Genomic DNA, 21,185 nt, shown 5'->3' on the forward strand with positions numbered 1-21,185 from the left:
TAGTTACTGGTGATGAGACCTGGGTCTACAAGTACAATCCTGAGTCAAAGCTCAGAATGGCACACTGCTTTCTCACCGAAGCCCAAGAAGGCTCGCACGAGCAAGTCGTGTGTGAAGTGTATGCTGACTGTGTGTGTTTGGTCATGGACAGACTGTCACAGATGACTTTTATGCTGGAGTGCTTTACCGCTTGAGGGATTGAGTTCGCCGCATCCACCCAGTGATTGGATTCTCCATCAGCACAATGCGCTCACTCACACGTTGCGTGCCACCGCCGAAGTTGTGGTCATGTTCAGTGTGATGACACTGCTGCAGCCACCTTACAGCCTTGACTTGGCTCCAAGTGACTTTTTCCTCCCCCCCCCCCCCCCCCCCCCCGACTCAAGACAGGCCTAAAAGGGAAGCGATTCGACTCCATCAATGCCATACGGTGGGCTTCGATGAGAGCCCTTGACAGCATGAAGCCCAAGGCCTTCCAGAAGGGCTACAAACAGTGGAAGACGGGCTGGCAGCACTGTTTTATGCTGAAGGATCATATTTTGAAGAATTTTAGTTCACTGTACTTAAATGTCCAATAAATTTCTAGTTCTGAGTTAAGCCTTGAAACTTTTGAATTGCACCCTATGCCTTAGCCTCACTGCACTATATTGCCATGCTGATGACCACTACAAGGTCTGTCCTACTAACATGTCAGAAGATTGAATTAGTCATTATGACAAGTGTTCTCTCTCTCTCTCTCTCTCTCTCTCTCTAAATTATAAATGTACTTATTTCAAATAACTTTGTTAAGGGAAATACATACAAATATTTTATAAAAAGTTTGGAAAGCTAAAATATGTGAAGACATTATTTAAAATACTAAAATCCAGTCCTGTAACATCCATCAACCAAATAGCTAAGTCAGCTGTCTTAATGCAGCAGCCAAAAATTGAAGAGGCATCTCTGTATGACACCATTCTTTTTGTGTGATTTAATTTGCAGGATAATTAATGTAAATAATCCCAAGCTATGGTCAAGAGACAAATATCATGTATCATTTAAGTTTACACAGTATATGTGGCCAGTGCAGTACATGTTCATGGGCCAGTTTGTGACACACTGGCTGTGAAGAATGCATGTGTGGGTTAGGGCACTCAATGATGAGATTATCAGCACTTAAAGAATACTCTCGAACTTTCATATTCCATTACAAATGTCCATTTTCGAAAGGGTTAGTCAGCTGCAAACAGCACACACTCAACATATAATTTAGTTATGCTGTAGTCTTTTCGCTCAACTTCTGGAAAGTACGGAATAACTGCATCTTAAATTGAACATATTTTTGAATTATGTCTTATGAAAGATAAGGGACACACACTGCACATTTTGTTACTTTACAATTTTCTTTTGGACTGATATATACAGTCAGCAGTCAGACCACACACTGAGAACAAAACATTTTTTTTTATTTAATAGACATAAATGAGGGGGAAGTCTCTTCCAGAAATATTCTGATCAGTTGGTTAAGCTATTCAACATATTTACAACATTTCCAAGGAACAGTTTAATTGCTGACTATTAACACAGTCTCTTTTTTGATATTCAACCCTATCACCACTTATAGTTTATGGTCTGGATTGTGAAAAATATTTTGAATCTGTATCTATTTATAAAGTAATAAGCAATTATATAGAGTCAGCACACTGTACTTGATGATATAAATGGTGGGGCAATTACAGTTTAGTATACCAATGATGTGGTCATCAGAGATGGATCACAAGATCATATAGGATAAGGGTAGGGAAGGATATCAACCAAGTTCTTTACGAACATATCCCCATCAATGTACAACAACCATGGAGAACTCAAATCGAGAAAGTAAGAAGGGGATCTGAACCATGCTACAACCAAATGCAGATCCCTTGCCTTAACCATCACATTTTGTTTTGTGTAATTTAAGTATGTACAATGAGAATGTGAGAGGTAGAGGGAGAGGGAGAGCATTAAATGTTTGAACCAATAACACAACTAAGTCTGTTTTTTACTAAAAATGTATTAATTCAAAAACAAATACAAAATGGATCGTGTACACTAGAGAATTGTTTACAAAGTACAGATGTAGATTTATACAAATATCACCTGCATTCAGGAACTAAACACACGGACAATCAGGAGACCCAGAGAAATTATACTTATCCACATTATTTATGGTTTTTAGATTCATAATGTTGGAAACAATAAAAATTTTTCTGAGTTATCAGATGATAAAGACATGGAAAATCTCTTATAACTAAAGATACAGAATTGGAAATTAAGTAAATATGCATACTCTTATACGTAAGTACAGAAATTATAATCTCATATTTACTGACGCAGTTTCATTAGCACGAATATGTTCTATGAATTTCCCATCAATACATTTCAATACATGAGGGCATTACAATACATAGTTGTTTCAGGTACAATCAAAACGAGAAAATAGATGTCCTTAGCAACATTTCACTTCATGGTCTCATGTGAGATAAAAGAAGAAGAAGAAGAAGAAGAAGAAGAAGAAGAAGAAGAAGAAGAGACATAACCGGACATTTACTGATACACCTTTCTTAAAGAACATTTCCTAAAAAACAGAGCAATTTATGGAGCATCGAAATACTGAAACAACAAATATGTTCATTTTATGAGGAAGATATAAAATGCTCATAATCAAATAGCACATTTAATAGTTCCAGTGTACAAATCGACCACACCATAGCTTTAACCACTTTTTTCAGTTATTTTAATAACATTATTTAGTATAAAACTTTTCCCATTCCATCAGGCTGGCTGGTACAGCAACCACATAAAGATTATTTTGAAGTAAAACAATCTTGGTAGCGAAAATTTTATAATAATTTTCATAATCAAGACAGTTTTCCTTCAAGACAACCTCATTTAATTTCAGTCTTACTTTACAATTGGATTCCTGAAAAGTCAGGTTCAAATAAATGCTGGTAAGGAAACTACTTTCCTATTACTTATGTAATAAACAATGTTTCTAACACTGAAAACAATATTAATGATACTGGGAGTACTACAAGACTGCGAAGGGCTATCCAGAAAAATAATCTTTTCTGAGGGAAGGCTTAAACATTCAATTTGTAATTTGCATCACCATTCATCTGGAGGAAGCAGACATGAGCAAACAACAACTTTTAGATAACACAGCAGATTTCCCTAATTTCTACTGGAAACATATCACTCTACTAATAACACCACTTTTACAAATAGCCAAGTTGCACATCGATTAAATTACATTCAGTGCTTTGCTTTTTATGTATGTATGTGTATGTATGTATGTATGTATGAATGAATGAATGAATGACTTCAGACATTTTCTTTGCGAACAAGCAGCTGTTATGCCTAATGTGTTCCACTCACAGCTTGTTGCTTTACCTTTAAAAAATCTGTTTACAGCTGCATGTATAATATGCTGTGTTTTCAGTTTTGTTACATTATCATCTGTGAAGAACATAAGAAACAGTCACCTTTCATTAATATAGTAGTAGCTTACTAGACTTTAAATCTATTACAATGCATTCAATCCATAATATAATTATTCATGTTGTAACATATTACTATTCCATATGTCACCGAGTATGAAATCTGAATATCCATATTGTTTCCATTGAGCATCTTAAGAATTGAAAAAAACTCTCAATTGTTTGCTTAATATTGTTTTTATATTTTACTGGCAAAATCACATTTACATTCATTGATGACTGTTTCGTTTGACTGAATCTAATTAAGTAAGAATATAAATATGACAATCAGGAACTTAATTTTTTTTAGAAATTATAGTAATCACAGGTATTTCCACATAATTATAGTTTAATACTTTATAAAATTATTTGATTCCTGTCAGCAGCAGCAGCTCTGATAACCTAATCTATGACTGCTCTCATACAATGGAGAAACAGAAACATTTTTGGGTTTATTTTTGTATTACGACAATTGCTTGACTGAAGACGTGACATCTTAAGGCAATTTGGACTATAGTCAAGAATGACAGTTTTCTAACAGAAGCATCTTGTTTAAAACAACAGAAGTAACAGCTGTGACAACTTTTCATTACATGTAATTCATACGGCCAAATCAGTTTTTTGCTTTCTCTTGTTTACTACCAAACTTATGTGAATACATGCCAAAATGTTATAAACCAAGCTGCTTAATGGTGTTAGAGCTTGAAATTTTTTTCAGTTCAGTTAATTCCTGCACCCAGCAATGACAAACAGATTACAGTTTGCAGAGTGACATGTTGAAGAGTGGGGTAATATTTATAAAGACATAACTGAAATAATCGCCCAATGATCTTCTTTGCGTGGTTTTATTACATCCTTAGAAGATACTAAATAAATTATGCAGTGATACCTCAAAATCTAAGAAACTCATTTCTAAACAAGTTCCATGGTTTTAATATTATACATATATTAACAAACTAACAAAAGAATAACACTTAAGAAATTTAAAGTTGATTTATTCTGCTAGTTCACTGCTTGCTTTTTCAACAATATTCTCAGCTGTTCATTGTTTTGCAATGACTGGTTACACGCCATAAATGCCATAAGGGGAATAAGGATTGCTATTAACTTATTTATTAAATAGTAAGGAAAGTTAGTGTATTTTAATGTCCTGTTCATGACAAGGCCATTAGAGATGGAGGCCAAGATCAGACTGGGAAAGAAAATTGGTCATGCCTTATTGGCGGAACCATCACTGCATTTGCCTTAAATGATTGAGAAAAACTGAAACCTAAATCTGGATGGCCAGTTTGGGGATTTGAACTACAGTCCTTAATAAGGGTCCGCTGTCTGAACACTGTCACTCTGCTCGGTTTAACTTAGTATAGGATTTATTTCACTTTCTCTTTGTTCAGAGTAATCTCTGTGCACAAAAGAATAAACCCACTATCCAATCGTCTGAAGTCTGGTATCATACTACGACAATTCCAAATTCCTTCAAAAAACATTCTAGTTCTCATATACTCTTTGCACTATGCCTATTAACTTATTTTCAAAGGCAAATTACTTTATCAAAATTTACAATGGTATACAGGATGGAGAGGCTGCTGCTTTGATGAGGTTTCCAAAATTGTGGTATCATGCAAGGAAGTGCAAGCTGTGTTGTGCAAGGACCTGAAACCCTTTTCAATGTTGACACATTTTTATGAACTGTCTCTGCTTGCTTCTGAAAAATCAATAGATCTTTGACATGTTTTAAAGAACTGAAAGATACCATAACTACAATGGAAGAAAATACATAAACAAGCAAAACATATTTTAAAGTTATGTGAAAGAAATACACCAACCAGCCACCTTTTGTACAGCATTAATTATGCCAAGACACAAGCCAAATTTTCACTCCCAACTGTACTTGTGGTGGCAATTACAGATAACTGAAAACCTGAGATGCACCTTTGCATAAATAAAGTTGTGTGTAAACATCTGGTTGCTGTATCTCTTCTAGTAGTTTAATCTACAGCCATGGAGCTAAACCAACATTCTCATGGATAAATTAATTTATTATTTAAACATATATTGCAATTGTGACTACTTTTCAGAAAGTAATTTTAATTTAATTTCCAATCCTAGATCTCTAACAATACAAGGATAGCATTCATATATGGATACTAATAAATCATAGTATTTTTACATATTGCTCATACATTATTTTTTCTGACAAAGTTGGAATTATGTAATGCAATGCCCTCCAACAAAAGCAAAGCAAGTAAGCAATTTAACTGAAGTAAATTCATGTGACTGGGCAGCACATTATTATTACATCATCAATATCTATTGAAAATATAAAACTATTACCACTACTAGTAAACTTTTTTTTGTAACTACATTGTGTCATTTGTTAAAGCTCTTTCAAGTCACAAAGATAAAAGTGACTTAGATACAAAACAGTGTAAAGCTCAAAGAAAATCTTAAACCATCACACCTACTTCTTAGCAAGTGATACAGATTCTTCTCAACACATATCAATTTAAGGAAGAAACATAATTTTACAATAATTTATCTTATTACATTTGCCAATAAAAGGCAGATAACACCTAATGAAACAAGAAATATCTGAAAGTTCTGACTCAGTTTCAAACCACTGGCACAAATGAAATTTAGTCTCACACTAGAGGATGATGTTACATGAAATGTTTCGATCACAAAGACACTGCATGAGAAAATAAAGATTTGTAGCAGTTAGTCAGAAAAATTTATAAAAAAATATGATTTTAAGTCCATCTCTCCTTTATTTAAATCCTTTTACAAAAAAGCCGCAACTGGTCACCACAACATTAACAAGTTGAGACCTGGAAAATTAAGCAAAATAGATTAAATGAAACACTCTACTTACAGACTAAATTAAAAAAAAATGTTTCGTAAATTATTAGATTTTTTTATTGGAGGTGTTGAGAGAGCATTTCCACTTTAACTAAAGTAAAGCTGTATAGCATATCGAATAAAAACTTAACATGACATTAGCTTTTGGGACCACAGGTTCACCTGTGAGTTTATTTTTTACATTGTCATACTATACCTATACCCAGTAGTGGTACTAACAAGGGAACCTCCCCATTGCACCCCCCTCAGATTTAGTTATAAGTTGGCACAGTGGATAGGCCTTGAAAAACTGAACACAGATCAATCGAGAAAACAGGAAGAAGTTGTGTGGAACTATGATAAAAATAAGCAAAATATACAAAGTGAGTAGTTCATGTGCAAGATAGGCAACATCAATGATGGTGTGAGCTCAGGAGTGCCGTGGTCACATGGTTAGCGTGAGCAGCTGTGGAGCGAGAGGTCCTCAGTTAAAGTCCTCTCTCGAGTGAAAAGTTTACTTACTTTATTTTTTCAAAGTTATGATCTGTCCGTTCGTTCATTGATGTTTCGGTTCACTGTAATAAGTTTAGTGTCTGTGTTTTGTGACCGCACCGCAAAATCGTGCGATTAGTAGACGATAGGACGTGCCTCTCCAATGGGAACCGAAAACATTTGATCGCATGGTCATAGGTCAACTGATTCCTCCACAGGAAAACACGTCTGATATATTCTATACGACACTGGTGACGGCATGTGCATTACATGACAGGAATATGTTGTCGACCCACCTAACTTGTACACTTAGCGAATGGGTAAAAAGATTCTTGTACCTTGCCCGATTTAGGTTTCCTTGTGGATGTGATAATCACTCCCAAAAAAGTATTGAAAACATAAAAGTTTGTCACATAAACTGCAACAGTTTCACAGTCGCACAGTTTTCCCTTTTAACGTTTTCAAATTTTTCCGTGTGTAGACCGTCAAATCCTGCATATGTCCAAGTAAATCTGAACATGTCCTGGAATTTTGGAGAGCGAAGTTGATTATGTGTGAGTGCCTGAACTTTGATAATCGGCTGAAAATAAAAAATTAAACTTTTCACTCGAGGGAAGATTTGAACCAAGGACCTATCGTTCTGCAGCTGCTCACGCTAACCACGGGACCACGGCACTCCTGAGCTCAGACTATCCTTGATGTTGCATATGTACTACTCAGTTTGTATATTTTGCGTACTTTTTCATAGTTCCACTCAACTTCTTCCTGTTTTCTCGATTGATCTGTGTTCAGTTTTTCAAGGCCTATCCACTGTGCCAACTTATAACTAAATCTGAGGGGGGGTGCGATGGGGAGGTTCCCTTGTAAGCACAACTCAAACCATATGTCAATATAAATAATGGGGGGGGACTTCCTTCATGAATAAACCTTTCAACCTCTTGAGTCATTGGGATTATGGATATTGGGAAGTATGCAGAAAAGTGTTTGCCTGGGGGACTGAGGAGAGAGTGGGAGGGAGGGAGGGAGGGTGATATATTCAGGAAAGACAATTTGAAAAGGGCTTGGATTTGAAAAAAAGGGTGAAGGTCATGCTGAAATAGGGCCATTACAAGAAGGTTTGTAACTGGATGTGTCAGACTGCTGGCACAACTCTTTTGTTTTGTAGTCACCACATTCTGTAATGTCGATGGTGAAGCCTTTGTCTGTAATGAGAATGATCAAGCAATAAGACAAGGATATTTCTGAGGTGCTGGGTGACATGATATTAATTTTTGAGATTACGGAGCTGCTCTCATTGGGGAGAGATCTACAGAAGGAAAGTGGAACACAGGGGAAGGCTGGAAATTCCTGGAAGGTTATCAGTTTAGTTTGGTTTGGTTATGTTATGTTTTGCTTTAGGGCGCAAAAACAACTGGGGTCATATGCGCCCAAGTTAAAATTATAGAACATGAAGACAGAGAGGAGTTAAAAAAACGACTATATGTCAGTCTCAACTGACATAAGAGAAGACAGCTAAAAACACGCACATGGAGAAAGGGCTAAAAAAGACACCATACAGAAATGGAGGTCCAAAACTAAAAATTAAATGGCCTTTGCCATATTGCTTTTGTGGATAAAAAGTAAAAAGCGGTCAACAGATAGCATGTCATTTGCTAAAATGGCCAATAACTCAGATGGCAAACCCAAGCAGGAACAGTTAAAAAATGTGTATGCCGTAAGGAAGTGGCTTACAGTTAAACCTTGGGTGCAATGTGTACAATATGGTGGGGTAGTGCCACTTATCAAATGATGAAGGCTAAAAAGGCAGTGCCCAATACATAGCCTTGTTCAAATGACCACCTCCTGGTGGGAGTGCCGAGAGGTCATTATCCAAGCTACTGAGAGACACTCAATACGCTGGAGCTTACAGACGGCAACACAGACAATCGGAGGGAATATAGGAACTAGCAGGCTGAGGTACAAGGACTGCAGCCATGACAGCAGCGTCCGCAGCCTCATTTCCTGGCAGACCAACATAACAAGGGACCCTCACACAAACATCATACTGGCTCCACCAAGAGTAAGCAAGTGACAGTTTTCCTGGACCTGCTGCACTAAGGGATGGGCGGTGTACAGTGCACATATACTTTGAAGGGTGCTGAGTGAGTGAACAGAGGACACAATTGAAAAGGCTGTGTTGCTGGATGTACTCCATGGCCTGATACAGAGCAAAGAGCTCGGCTGTAAACTCTGAGCAGTGTGCCGGAAGCCTATATCGAAAGACACAGGTGCCAATCATGAAGGCATCCTCGACCCCACAGTCAGTCCAAGAGCCATTAGTGTATACAAAGGTAGTATCGTGAAGTTCCAGGCGAATGTCATGAAACTGAAGGTGATAGACCGAGGCTGGAGTAATGTCCTCAGGAAGTGAAGGTCACTTCACAAAGCCAAGGTGGTGAAGGGTTCACACCCACTTGGAAAGTTGCAAGTAGTGTGAAGTTAAGCCGCAGTAGCAAGTGCAAACATGTACTCCAGAAGGTAACAGAGAAGACGGACATGACCCATACTGGTCATCAAAGGAATTATCGAAGGAGGCACAGGTTGAGTTGCCTCACATGGCAGACAAACGGCATGCATACCTGTTGAGGAGAAAGTCCCGGTGGTAGGACAGTAGTAGTTCAGCAGCTTCAGCATACAGACTCTCAACTGGGTTAGTGTAAAAGGCGCCAGTGGCCAAATGGATGCCACAATGGTGGATAGTGCTGAGATGGCGTAAGAGGGATGGACATGCAGACGTATAAACAAAACACCCATAGTTGAGTTTCAAACTGACAAGGGACTCGTACAAACTGAGGAGGGTGGTTCAATCGACACCCTAGGAAGTACCACTGAGGACACATAGGAGGCCGCAAGCAGTTGTTGTGCTTGAGAATCAGAAGTAGTCTTCAAACGCAAAGTGTCATTACATAAACAAGAGTAGAATTTCACAGGGCTGGCAATTGCATCAACACCTTTCTGAATAATAAACAGATTTACCATGGCGAAGGACTGACCGTCTTCAGTACGTGAGGCCATGAAGAACCATGGTGCAGCGGGAAACGTCTTTGAATCATTAGCTTCATTATGTTTCATAGATGTTGATTGTGAAGATGATTCACTTACTGCGAGAAAATCCCATGATTGCCAGGAGCTGGAGAAGGCAAGTACGTATGTCAGCATTAATGACTGTTTGTGGAACTAAAGGCAGTGCCTTTGGCAAGGAGTAAAACTTTCTGAGGTTCTCGGCACTGTTTAGTTGGGGGGGGGGGGGGGGGGGGGGGAGGGGGGGAGTATCTGCAGGTGTGGCATGTGTACCAAAAAAGTCAAGGAATATTTGAGGGCTCCAAGATGTTAATGAAAAAGTTTGATGGCGGTTGTTGTGCTCATAGTGGTCAGTGGTATTCCAAGATGGGGTCAATACTCTTAGTTTACACAGTTACTGAAGGTGATGTATATCCTAGATTAGTAGCTGGAAGCAAGTTTCCTAATTTGACAGGTTCAAAGTACAAATTTGGAACTGCAGAGCTAGAGAATTTTATTGAGAGAGCATACATGATTCACGGATGCTGCACCTGTGCAACATGTTTTTTGGGATGAGGGTTTTTTGAGTTATTGACTGACAAAATCTGAGTAGATGGACATATTTCTAAAGTAAAGGTTGCAGCTGGAAATAGAAATTTTGACAACTATGCTGCTGGTGGATGGGTAGATGCTATGGCTAGGCAGCAGTTTGGAAACAGCACATGCACTCTACATTTTGTCTAGGGAAAAGGAAACTTTCTTGTATTGGTGCAAAGGGAAACTACATGGATACATAATGCTTTAGCAGGTCAATCAAGTAAATAAAATAGGAATAAAAACTAAATAAAATAAAAATATTGATGCTGCACTCATGGTCACTCCAGTAACACCATACTATGCTAATCTATTTACAGAATATGTAGATCTCATTAGGGCCACCTGCAATTCTAAATACCTGACCTGGACTAGATTCAAAGACACCATATTTATGATTGTGGCCCAGGGTTAGATAGACTATCCTTATTCCTCAAGATGCTCAATATTTTTTCTTTCTTTTTTACCTGGCACACTTGGTACACCTGTATGCTTACTGAGTGTCAACCTCCATGTCTTTATGGATGTACTATTATTCATATAATATCTACCAAGCACTAATAATATCTCCACTTCAACAGCGTGCCACTCATCCCACATCAAAAAATCCACCCCATTGAGCCTGAGCATGTGTTTGCTATATCCTCAGTAACAACAACCATTTCTCCCATTTTATATAGGATGATAATGAGCTATGTGTCTAGATACTATCACGAGAAGCTTCCTCACTATCCTTGACATCCACAAAACATACAAAATATTCACAGTAATATTATATCACTATATTGGTCTTAAACACCCTGCTCCATATCTTGTGGTGGATCCAGAGAAAAGACAGGTTCTAATATCTGCCTACCCTATCTGTCATTGGAATTTCCTACCCCATTAAAGGCAGGGACACCTGTGACTGCAGCCACAATGTCCACCAACTTTGCTGCAACCAAAGACAGCATTCGACATGGCTATGACCAAGTGCAAGTTATTCATCTGGATAAACAGCCACCATGAAAGTACCATATTTACCCGAATCTAAGCCGCACCTGAAATTTGAGACTCGAAATTCAAGGAGAGAGAAAAGTTTTAGACCACACCTCCAAATCGAAACAAAGTTGGTCCATTGTAACATGAGACAATTTAGGTTGAATGGATGGAGATACAGCTACAGTAGTTTGGTTGAGTCGTAAGCTTAACATTTAAGCTTTATCAAGTAGCCATTGCTGTGTGTCAGGTGCTCCGTCCATATTTATACGGGTACTCTCCTTTTTCATGTGCTTCATCTGGTTTGAATCGATTGCTTATTTTGCTTTGATCTGATAAGTGCCGTTCTCTTTGTTATAGGTGTTTACGTCACTCTAAGCTGAAAATGCATTATTGTACTGTGTGTTCTCTTTGTTATAGGTGTTTACGTCACTCTAAGCTGAAAATGCATTATTGTACTGTGTCATGCATTGTTTGTCGCATTCTGATAATGATATGAGTGTTTACGACCTGTCGCCGCTCGCAGCATATGTGGAATGCACTTCCTCGACTCTTGTGCAGAAAGATTGCAGTATTCTGCTGTATCAATTTTCAATAAGCTACCACACGAACTCAAAAATCTTAGCAGTAGCCCAAACGCTTTTAAGTCTAAACGGAAGAGTTTCCTCATGGCTCACTCCTTCTATTCTGTTGAGGGCCTCCTGAAAGAGCTAAAAATTAATCAAATTCCACTGATACAGTGTTGATTTTCTTTATTTAAACTTATGACTTGTCACCTGAATATGTTTTTTTATATTTCATTTTATCTGTTTCTAATATTGTGTTATAATTTCATGTATTGACTCGTTCCATGACCATGGAGACTTCTCCTTAATTTGGTCCCACGGAACAATAAATAAATAAATAAATAAATAAATAAAACAAACATACATATCAGGGGTCATGTGTCAGTCCAACTGCACATGCCCCACACCTTTACAGTGCCTCCACCAGCTTGAATAGTCCCCTGCTAACATGCAGAGTCCATGGATTCATGAGGTTGTCTCCATACCTGTACACGTCCCTCTGCTTGATAAAATCTAAAATGAGACTTGTCCGACAGGGCAACATGTTTGCAGTCATCAACAGTGCAATGTCGGTGTTGGTGGGCTCAGGCAATGCATACAGCTTTGCGTTGTGAAGCCATCAAGGGTACACGAGTGGGCCTTCAGCTCCAAAAGCCCATATCTATGATGTTTCATTGAATGTTTTGCACGCTGACACTTGTTGATGGCCCAGTATTGAAATCTGTACCAATTTGCAGAAGAGCTGCACTTCTGTCCCATTGAATGACTCTTCAGTTGTCGTCGGTTGCATTCTTGCAGGATATTCTTCCGGCCGCAGCGATGTTGGAGATTTGATGTTTTACTAGATTCCTGATATCCATGGTACACTTGTGAAATGGTCATATGAGAAAATCCCCACTTCATCACTACATCGGAGATGCTGTGTCCCATTGCTCATGCGCCGACTATAACACTATGTTCAAACTCACTTAATCTTGATAACCTGCCATTGTCAACAACAACCGATCTAAGAACTGCGCCAGACACTTGTCTTATGTAGGCATTGCCGAGCTCGGCACCGTGTTCTGCCTGTTTACTTATCTCTTGTATTTGAATATGCATGTGTATACTAGCTTCTTTGGCGCTTCAATGTATAAGTCAGTATTTGCTATGAAATATATTGCGTAATATTTATACTGCAGCCTCTCTGGCTTAATGTCTCGCAGTTCCTGCTGCCCTAAAAAAAAAAAGTGTTCTGAACAATGGCTTTGTCCAAATGTTTACACATAGTTATTGTTCTGTTCTTTGTGTCTGTCTGCTGCTCAGCATCTGTTTTATTTATTTAATATCAATCTGGCCCCATATATGAAGGGGTTTATGGCATAAATCAGATTTTGTCAAAAATGAGTTAAGCACCGTTTTATGTAGTGGGAACTGCACCCTTTTGGATGACGTGGTAATAGAAGCTTTCGAAATGTGGTGCTACAGAAGAATACTGAAGATAAGGTGGATAGAGCACGTAACAAATGAGGAGGTATTGAATAGGATTGGGGAGAAGAGAAGTTTGTGGCACAACTTGACTAGAAGAAGGGATCGGTTGGTAGGACATGTTTTGAGGCATCAAGGGATCACAAATTTAGCATTGGAGGGCAGCGTGGAGGGTAAAAATCGTAGAGGGAGACCGAGAGATGAGTACACTAAGCAGATTCAGAAGGATGTAGGTTGCAGTAGGTACTGGGAGATGAAGAAGCTTGCACAGGATAGAGTAGCATGGAGAGCTGCATCAAACCAGTCTCAGGACTGAAGACAACAACAACAACAACAACAACAACAACAACGGTATCACATATTGATACCACCCCAGAGCACCATGAAGTTGTCAGCAGAATTGAAAGTTTCTGTCCAGATGTCGATAGTAGTTGTGTATGATCTGGTGGACCCAATGGTATGTGCCTGCTGAGCCACACCTCCTGCAGCTCCATACCACGAGTGCCCTCTGCCACCACAATATAGGATGGCCGGTGGCAGTCTCACAGCCCACTTGTGGTTGGCGCCACTTTGCTACGTGATGCTACACAGACACTGCCTAGTTGTGGCTCCGATGCCACTGTTTATGTGTAGTTCAGAGAGCCTCATCCTTATTGCTACTGTATTAATTGGACTAATTTGCAATTAGTCTTCATATGCTTGCAGAATACAAGGTAAGAAAAGCTTCTGTTGACTGTGTTAACTTGTTTATTAATCAGTTCTCCTTATGTCCAACTTTCCTATGATGACCACTCTGTAGCCCACCTCTCCTTCCATTGTGTACGAAGTCGTACATAACACATGACGTAGTGATGTATGTCTAAGTATGCACAGTTGGCTAGTAGACAGTGCCACAAGTTCTATTGTGAAATGGATTGTACAATACACGTTAAGGCAGAGTGAAGTAAGTCCGAGTTACATCACAATACCATGAAACAAAATTAGATTTTCTGTCCCATCACTTGGAAGTTTTCCGTTATCATCATCATCATCATCATCATCATCATCTTGCAGAAAAGCCTTATTTATTTTAACATCATCAAAAGTGTTTTCAGTTAAGTTTTTTATTATAACATTGCCTAAACTGTTTTCAGGGAAGTTTTGTATGATGACATTGCCTACACTATTTTCAGACAAGTTCTGTATTATTCCTGTGTATTGTTGTCTGAGCCATTAGCTTGATTATTTTGTGGTTTTTACTGGTGTTTGTATGATCATATGTTTATGGTAATATGAACAATTCAGAAATGCTTAAAGAAATAGTTAACGAATAGGGAGAAATTACCGGATTCTGCTTCAGGATATCACCCATCCAAAAGTGGGTCCAATGAAGAAGATGAGCAACAGCAATTACATGTAACAAAATGACAGACAGAAGATAGAAGACAGGAGATTAAACTGAAAAGGAACTGAGGTGAAGCATACAGTATCAGGAAAGGTAAACCAATTCCTGCTGAAATATTTTGTAATGACGAATGCCACTGTATGTGGCAATGTGCTTTAAACATATCCAAAAGAGAAAGCAAGAAAGAAATTTTTTATATTTTCTGGAGAATGGGATATTTTAACTCTCAAAATGCCTACCTATGTTGACTAATCAAGTCAGAGTATACTGCAGCAAGAAGACCATGAATATGATTTCAGCCCCCAAAGGCTTGTATTAACAAATACTATTTACATTTTCAGAATTATTCAGTTAAGGTCTGTAAGAAGTATTTTCCATGAACTTTCCAAATTTCCGATCACATGGTGACTCGATGTACACAGAAAGTAAAGAAGAGAGAGGAGCATCATAGTGATCCTGTTTGAAACTTGTGACATATGTACTACTTCTAGTGGATGTTCTTTACCATATTTTTATGACAAGTGGGCACTTTTATCTGCCACACAATGCTGATTTTGGCTCTGTGGAACTCCAGGCTACAGAGTAGACTATCTGCACAGTCAGAATGGTACAAAATCATTCCTAAATCATGAAGAAAGAAGTCATTTATAGTAGTACAGATGAAGCAAGGAGAATTTTTATCGATGGTAGCTTTGTAGAAGTCAGTAGTTTACTGCAAAACTAAAGTGTTCAGTATCTTGGCTACAAATTCACTTGTTGCAGTGTAGAACATCTGAACCTACAGACATACATTACAAATCAACTTTGAATGCTCATACGTGGTCTTTCACCTTTTACATGCATAAAAGAAAGAAGGGACATCCAGTCCAGCTCAACAGTGGGAAACAGGGACCACTATACAGTGAAATACAACCAGTCAGTAATCTGAAGAAAAACGACACAAACTTGTTGCCATACATCCCTCCTGTTTACAATGTTTTTTCACTCTTTAAAAGAAACTTTTAAGGACAAAGATGTATTTCTGTGTTAATTCAAACTGAAATTCATGCAATTTATAGATAATTATGATGATAATATCAATGCTACTACTCTTAATTCAAAGTAAAATTCATGGAATGTCTGGTAATTATGATCACAACATTACTATTACTACACTTAATTTATGCTCCAGTACTAATACTATTTCTTATTAGACTCAATATCTCTATAAGTACCTCTGTTAGGCTTTCCTGATCTTTCTGTACAATTTTTCACAAAACGTTGAATTTCTCAAAATGAGCAAAACTGACTTGCACATTATGCCATGAACCCCTTCATATATGGCATTTGGAAAAAATGCTTGTTACTAATGCAATGGATATCACTACTTCACACAATAGCTATTCCACTGACATTTTGAACTGTCTTTAACAGAAAGTTGACAAGAAATAGAGTTTTATAGAACAAAGAACAGAATGAATATAAGATCTGAAAAAACAAGCATCCCTCTTAAATCACTATAATACTAAAATGGTTTTATGTTGTGTACCAAAAATGAAATATTTGCTGCTTTTGTCCATACACAAAACCATTTAGTTTTGAATAAAGCATTATTATTATTATTAGTCGTAAAGCTCCCATGTGGAAGACGCTAAGTAAAGCTGGTTCACTTTCAGTTCTTCTTGGTCTTCTGGTTCTTTTTATTTGCCCACCAGTTTTTCATTGTTTGCGAAAATTTAGTTCTTCTTTCTTCGCTCCATTTTGTTCCGGTTCTCGGTGCTTTTGTCTCTGGTTTAACCTCCCACTTTTCAACTTTTATTCTAAAATTGTTCCTTACAGCTATTTCTTCTTTAGTAATTTTTGCTAATTCCAAATCTTTTTTAACTTTTTGGATCCATTCTCCTCCATTAACAAGAGAATCTACGTATTTTACAATTCTTTTTGTTAATCTGTGTTCAGGAAGTCTCATTATGTGGCCATAGAATTTAAGGCGTCTTTTCCTCATGTCTATCTCTATGTTAGAATATTCCTCATTCTTCAATGTAATCTATATCCATTCTCGGTCCATCTTGGTCCCAAAATTTTTCTAATTATTTTTCTTTCTTCTTTCTTTAGATTTTCTAGATCAGTTTTCCTGTTTAGTGCCAAGGTTTCGCTGGCATATAACATTGATGGTTTAATGACTGTATTGTAATGCCTAATTTTTGCATTTAAAGATAAACATTTTTTATTATAGAGGTTTTGCACTAATCCTAAACCTTTACGAGCTTTTTGTATTCTTTCTTGTTGTGCAAATTTTTCCGAGATAATTTCTCCAAGATATTTGAAGTATGGTACTCTGTTGATTTCTCCGTATTTTGTTTGTAATTTGGAAATTTCTAAATTTGTTGTTGTAAACACTGTCTTTTCAAATGATATCTGTAGGCCGACTTTTTCTGCACATTCTTTTAGAATTTCTACCTGTTTTATAGCCATCTCACTAGAATCTGCCATTATTGCAAGATCGTCTGCAAAGGCTAAGTAGGGGATTCTTAGGTTATGTTTCTTGGTTCCTAATGAAATTGGTTTCCAGCACTTTTCTTCTTCAAGTTTCTTCTCCCATTCTTCCATGACTCTATCCAGAACTACATTGAACAACAAAGGCGACAACCCATCACCCTGTCTAACCCCAGTTTTTATTTCAAATGGTCTTGAAAGTTTTCCCATAAATTTCACTTTGGATTTTGTATTTGTTAACGTCTGTTGAATGATTTTCTGTATTTTCCGATCCAATCCTTTTCCCTCAAGAATCCTAAATAGTGTGGGTCTGTGGATTGAGTCATATGCCTTCTTGAAGTCGACAAAGACATACACTGTAGGCTTGCCTCGCATCTTCCTTATCCTTGTGATTAATTTTAGGTTTAAAATTTGCTCTGGGCATGATCTGTTTGGCCTGAACCCAGCTTGGAAATCTGAGATTTTGGGTTCTAGCATTTCTTGTGCTCTTTCAAGAATACAAGCCGATAAAATCTTATATGTGACAGGAAGTAGAGAAATTCCTCTGTAATTATTTACATAATGTTTATCCCCTTTTTTGTGTAATGGATGTATTAAGGCACACTTCCAATCTTCTGGGATTTCTTGGGTGACCCATATATTTTGAATAATTCCTACTAGCTCCTTTCTTGAATTAGGCCCTAGATTTTTGAGAAATTCAGCTACAATTCCATCCTCCCCGGAGGCTTTGTTATTTTTTAGTTTCTTTGTGTGTTTGATAATTTCTTCTTCTGTTGGCGGTGAGGAACCTTTTTGCTGCGGGGCTTTGGTGTTGGATATTGGGAGGGTTTCTGTTGGTTCTGGACAGTTTAGCAGTTTTTCAAAATATTCGGCTAATACTTCACAGTTTTCTTCATCGCTTAGTGCTAAATTCCCATCTGGTGGACCAAAACTAGTACCAAAGGGCACGACTGTTCCACATGTTAGTGGCGGTGACCAACAGCATCTGTTCCACATGTTAGTGGCGGCTGACTCATGTTTCAAGGCTCCACAACCTTGATCCTATCAACTGGCACATGCCAGACCAACTATGAATTACAAGTAAAATCATGGTTCGTGTATGTAATAACAAAATTACCCCAGGTGGTAAAATCCACCCACCTAGTAAAAAGGTGGCAACCGGTCATTCGGTTTCTGGGGAGACCGGGCCTACACGATTTATGAGTGAGTCGGAGCATTCTGGAAAACTTCCCAAAAACAAAAACAAGAAGAAAAATTACTAATAGGAAAAGTCGACTTCAAGAAGGCATATGACTCAATCCACAGACCCACACTATTTAGGATTCTTGAGGAAAAAGGATTGGATCAGAAAATACAGAAAATCATTCAACAGACGTTAACAAATACAAAATCCAAAGTGAAATTTATGGGAAAACTTTCAAGACCATTTGAAATAAAAACTAATATGAAAATTGGTAGAGGGGCGAACATGCTTGGTATGGCCTTTATTGTTGAAAAATCCGCCGTTAAATCTATAAAGTCTGTAAGAACCATTAACAACAGACTAATGCTTCTTAGGTTTAAAAATAAGAATAAAAACTACACCCTAATTAATGTCCATGCACCGTGCAACATTGAAAATAAGAAGAACCGAGAAGCTGTAGACAAATTCTGGGAACGATTAGAACTTGAAATCTCTAAAATACCAAGAAACGACATCAAAGTACTTCTTGGAGATTTCAATGCACAGATTGGCAAAGAAAAAAAATTTAGGAAGACAGTTGGCTTATATCCAGCACACAGATTGACCAACAAAAACGGTATGAGACTAATCCAACTCTGCCAAGAGTTCAACATGAAAATCAGCTCAACCTCCTTCAACAAGGAACCTAGCAAACAAAAAACCTGGAGATCCCCTATAAACCAACTTTGAGAATTTCAGATCGACCATGTAGCCATCTCTTATGACTTCCAAAAAGAGATCAGAGATATCCAAGTTAAGAAAGGCACAAATATCGACTCTGATCACTACCTCACCAGGGTTCGAGTACAATTCACTCCAAGACGAAAAACACCGCAAACACCACCGGTAGTACCAAAATTTAATCTACAGAAACTAACAGAATCAGAAACAATAGTAACATGGGAAAATTCTCCTGCAAACAACTGGGAAAAATTCAAGACAAAAATTACAGAAATAGCCAAAGAAAAAATACCGTTACAGAAGAAACCAAAACATCCGTGGTGGAATATAAAATGTGAAAATGCCGTTGAATTACGCAAAAAAGCCATCGAGAAATATAGCTCAAATAAGAATGAGGGGAATCACCAGAACTTTCTAGAAACACGAAAGCTTTCAAATAAAATTATCAGACAAGAGACGAGAAAATATGTAATCCAACAATTAGAATCAATAGACACAGATTTTAAAAACTATAATACACATGGATTCTACAAAACTTTCGCAAACCAAATTAAAGGTTATAACCCTCAAAATTTATTATTATTAATTATTATTATTATTGTAATCAGTATTCTGTTTCAAACATGGCTCTAAACTGATCACCACCACCAATGTGAATATCATATCAGCCAAAAACTAAGGGAGGTGTTAAAGTAGGGTATCCAGGAAATATTGACGGGTATAGAGAGGCAATCTTCTGTGATAATCAATTGGTATTCAGGAAGAATTGCAGAAATGTTGTGGTTAACAACTAATTTATTCACACTGCAAAAGTCACGGCATAGTATCCAAGTCAGAGTACTTTATGCCTGTACAAAGTGTATTATACTGTTTCATTCCCATGCCACTCACAGGGAAATGGCTCCAGGACACTACTGCTCTTCCCCTGATGTCTCAGATTTCTTTGTTTCAGTCTCTGTGTGATGCATGTTTTGGGGAAATGCCTATGACATATAAAACTGAGAGAAAACAAATTCTCAACATGCTGTCTTTCATCTGTGATACACTATTTGAGTTCACTGGCCACCTCAGTTGCTCTTCAGTTAAAGCAAGGCCGGCCAAATGCTGTACACTGTGCAAAAATGCGAAAGTGCAACACAGGTGTGTATATGTCAGCCAGCAGGCAAAGCGAAACAGCGACAGCTGTGACATGTATACCAAATGAGTGGTGATGGTTCGATTTCCTTGTTTCTGCAGTGCCAGGAGGATTGAAGCAGACCCAGTCTTATGTCCCTATGGTGACTGTAGCCTTACATGAGAGATACTGAGAACTGGCAAGTATTGGAAAAAAGCAAAGACTGGGAGATCTATGTTCTCAGTCATTTAAAAGACTAGGAACTTCAGTTCTACAGTGTTACGACTCATTTCATAAAGGCAAATGTAGTTTACTGAACAGTGAAGAACGACAAGACAAATTAAGTGAACTTAAGCAAAGGGATGAGGCACATCAACAGGATTTCAGTGTAACTCATAATAATTAATACTTCTTGAACTCTTCATTTCTTGTGTTACATTTATTTCTATTTTATTGTACAATGTACTGTTTTCATTTTTCCAGAAGGACAATCACAGTACATCTGCACTGCGAACAAGTTCCAAAATTGCATTAAGAACAGCAAGAGCCAGGAAACCATTTTCCAAAAGGGATTTGTAAAAGATTGACTCACTGATGTTGCATTACTTTTGTCCCCCATGAGCATCTTCAGGTTTGAAGAAAGCTGCCTTGCTGAACAGTTACAATATATAAGTGTCATGCCCAGTGATGAGCACAAGCACTTAATAAATGAGGCTAAGGATTTTGTTGCTTTCTCTGTTGCACTGGATGAAGTAGCAGATCTTCAGATACAGCTCAGGAGTGACACACATATGAGGTGTCAATAACACTCTGGACGTAACAGAGGGCATTTTCGACT

At 37.7% G+C, this 21,185-nt stretch overlaps 1 protein-coding gene across 1 annotated transcript in view; it reads right to left on the minus strand.

Moving 5' to 3' along the window:
* Positions 1-2,012: 2,012 nt before the first annotated feature.
* The window catches only part of LOC126298520 (uncharacterized), a 128,525-nt gene continuing 109,352 nt past the window's right edge, over positions 2,013-21,185 (minus strand). The window contains exon 12 of the mRNA XM_049989878.1: positions 2,013-6,325. The gene's annotated coding sequence lies outside the window, so the exon portion shown is untranslated. The remainder of the gene's footprint in view (positions 6,326-21,185) is intronic.

Source organism: Schistocerca gregaria, chromosome X (genome assembly GCF_023897955.1).
Source record: "Schistocerca gregaria isolate iqSchGreg1 chromosome X, iqSchGreg1.2, whole genome shotgun sequence".
NCBI lineage: Eukaryota > Metazoa > Arthropoda > Insecta > Orthoptera > Acrididae > Schistocerca > Schistocerca gregaria.